This window comes from Equus caballus, chromosome 18 (assembly GCF_041296265.1).
Source record: "Equus caballus isolate H_3958 breed thoroughbred chromosome 18, TB-T2T, whole genome shotgun sequence".
Taxonomy (NCBI): domain Eukaryota; kingdom Metazoa; phylum Chordata; class Mammalia; order Perissodactyla; family Equidae; genus Equus; species Equus caballus.
Genome location: NC_091701.1, coordinates 74,809,655 through 74,813,131, shown reverse-complemented (window position 1 = coordinate 74,813,131; position 3,477 = coordinate 74,809,655). Strand labels below are relative to the sequence as shown.

Genomic DNA, 3,477 nt, shown 5'->3' with positions numbered 1-3,477 from the left:
AATGTACTAAAATTTGTCCATTTTTCTCTTGATGGAATTTGAATTTCTAGTTTTTGCCACTTATGAATAAAGTTTCTATGAGCATTTTTGTGCAAATGCTTTTGTGGATATATATATTTTTATTTTTTGGCAAATATCTAGGTGTGGAATTGCTAAGTCAAAGAATAAAGGTATATTTAACTTTATGAGGAACTGCCAAACCTTTCTTCAAAGTGGGGGTACTATTTTATACTTCAAGTTATCCACTTATTCTTATTTTTATAACAGCATAGACTTATATGATTCATAACAGAAAATGACCATTCGAGGAACTTAGATTAGGTGCCAAAATCTCTGGATGTACACAAAGTATTTTTAAGTATTGTCTGAATATGTACTATGTTTATTTTCTCCTGAGGAAAAAAAGTGGGATATTTCTGATTTTCTGGGGGCCAGTTTTAGAACAAACTGTTTAAAAACATCTGCGTGTTAAAAGAGTACCTGAAACCCACTTAATAAGAAGGTAAGAAATTTCTAGCCTATGGCTATTGTGGGGATGATTAATCTTACTGATAAGTTCACAGTTCCAATTTTTCACTCTAGTGTTTTTTGCAGATAGCGCTATATAGCAATCTTTATTACATGTGCTTCTAGATACTTCTGTAAATGCATTACAGAATGGATATCACATTTATTCCCTGAAATAAAAACTCTTCCCAAGTACAATGCTAGTAACATTCTTAAAACCATTTTTATTATGTGTGTTTTTAAAAACTTCTTAAAATATGGAATGCTTCTTGGATTTGTGTATCATCCTTGCACAGGGGCCACGCTAATCTTCTCTGTATTGTTCAAATTTTGTTATATATGTTTTTGAAGTGAGCACCCCTCTGAACTTTTTAAATTAATAAAACAATATATATTATGACAAACCATCTTTAATTTTTCTCCTTTATGTTAGATGGTTTTTAATATTTCTAACTTTTTTCACTCAATTTATCAAAATTTTGTTTTGTAAGAGTTATTTAACATCCAAAGAGCATAGAAATTTCTAAAGCCCCTTTCCTTCTTGGAAAAAGGGACTTGTGTTTTGAAAGGAGTTTAAAAGGAGTTCCATTTTGGAAGAACTTAAAATCAGTTCTGAATTCACTATCCAGAAAAGCTGGCAAAATCGATCCTCCTCATCCGTGCTTGTGCACCACTGTGGTCACATAGAGACTGAAACTAACAGTAGCTTCCGAAAATGCATGTGCTTTCACCAGCCTATTCTCATCTAAAATGTTGTTTTTCTTCAGACACATATTTGTGTTTGAGAAAAAGCAACTACAGGGCAAAAGTTTGAGGGAAGCTTGAAAACAGGTACCATGGAAAATATTATTATTGATTTTTATAAATGTATTTGGCAGCCAACTTGTACTGAGTTGTCCAATATAAGCATCCAGGATTTTTTTCCATTGGTAGTATAGTAGAGTCCTCTTTCAGTAAACATTTGCTTTTGGAAAACATAAAAGGTCAGTTTTGGCCAACTACATCAGTCTTTACTCTGCCATCTGTAAAAAATTTAGACTTTGCCTTTTTGAATGACCCTTTAAAAATATACAAGACCTAATTCTATCCTTTACTCCCATAAAACTCCCATTGGACTCCAGTGGGAACATTTTAAAGTTAGGTTCTGAGGAATAAGAACATTTCATAATGCCTTCTTGTGAGAACTTCCTTGGGCAGAACTTGGCCAACTCATTCCTACTGCGAGAATTCTATGATCTTCTTGGTTTTAGAGTTTCAAAACAGACTCTACGCTATAAAGCAGTTCTATTTCTTGCATCTCTCTATATATTTATATCTTCATGTAAGTCTGACATAGTGAACATCCAGAGTAGATGACTCTTGGTGCACTGGGGAGCTGCCTTCGTCTGTCTGTCGTACGTTGATCAGTAGGTGTGTTTGTTCTCAGTGCCCTACTCCATGCTTCCCTGGTGCTCTTTTGTAAAGACATACCATTTTTTGAACAATTAGTATGTGCCAGGCACTGTACTAAAGCTTTACGTACATTATTTCACTTAGTCCTGTGAGGTGGGATTTATCATTCTTGATTCACTGTGGAGAAATTTAGGATGGCTAAAATTGTACCGAGAGTCACACTGCAGAGCCAATCTTTAGATCATGTTCTCTCTGACTTCAAAGCCGTGAATCTTAACTGTTGCTCACCTTGCTTCATACTATAGTGCTGCCCTTTACGCATCTTTTTTAGAGCAAAAGGAAAGTCATTGTTTTGGGAGGGCCTTGTTTGTTTACCTCTCTGTCTCTGAGGAGACTGACCAGCTTGAGATAGGCTTCTTGTCATCTTCATCTTTGTATGGCTAGAGCAGGATCTATCAGAGTTCAATAAATGAATTTAAATTTATAAATTACCCTTTCTTTGTGATTATAAAAGTTCACCTCCTTGTTACAGAAAACTGGACAAACAACCTAAAAACCTAAGGCATTCCCAAATATCATTATCCAGAATTAAGTAAATAAATATTTGATAAATGAGTGCATTCCAAAAAATTTTGAAAACACCTGTAGACTTGTTCTGCTTCTAATACATTTATATAACAATGGCACACCATGAATACTTGGTTGCTTGATGTTAATTAAGCATGATTAGAATTTAGCCCTCATAAAAGTTGGGAGATGAAAAAGAGGAGAAAAAGCAAATGCTTCGATGATGAAACCATTTTAATATCAGAATATAAACTTCCTGAAGTAGCATTTTATTTGAAAATGTACCTCTTTGAGTCAATTTTTTTGAATTGTTAAACTGATCTCAGGTACATATTTAAAAATTATCTCTCTTATGATCAGAAATTCATTTCAAGATTAACAAAAAGTCTTTTTATCCGTGTGCCCGTGAAATAGGACTTTATTTAAATGCTATAGTAAAAGCGGTTTATTGGTGAAAGTCTAGCCCCTAGTGGACAGGAGCCTCTGGTACACGCCCACACACTGAGCTGGTTAGGTGCAGCCCGAAGGGCGCCTGCTAAGCCTCAAAGGCTTCAGAATGAAACAGTCTTCAAGACTCTTGATGTTAATATTTCCTCTTCTTTTGTTTTTTTTATAAAATATGCCACAGTTGTATGTCTGGCTTATAAGAGCTGTATAGTATTTTAATGAATATGAAGACTTTTCTACTCCACTATTAAATTTTTTTCAAGCGGTGATTTTCATAGCTTCTTAGGAAGTGAAAAGAGTAAAATTTCTTTGCTTCTCTTCCTTTCCCTACCTTTCTCTTTTCTTTTCCTTTCACTGTAAGTATCCAACATTTAGGCAGCATTAACACTTTTCTTTAGGATGAATTTAGGTTGCACTTGTAACTTTATCCCAGTACATGCACACACGCACACTTCACAAAATTGCGTATTTCTTTTAAAACGAAAAAGAACTTCTCTTTAGCTACTTTTATCTTTTATAAGTGTGAGATGTAAAAAAAAAGATAAAATAATTAGAGTGTCAAAA

At 34.1% G+C, this 3,477-nt stretch overlaps 1 non-coding gene across 1 annotated transcript; it reads right to left on the bottom strand.

The window, feature by feature from the left end:
* Nucleotides 1-758: 758 nt before the first annotated feature.
* Nucleotides 759-865, bottom strand: LOC111768932 (U6 spliceosomal RNA). Its single transcript, XR_002801615.1, has one exon. It is a non-coding gene; the product is annotated as a U6 spliceosomal RNA (small nuclear RNA).
* Nucleotides 866-3,477: the final 2,612 nt, after the last annotated feature.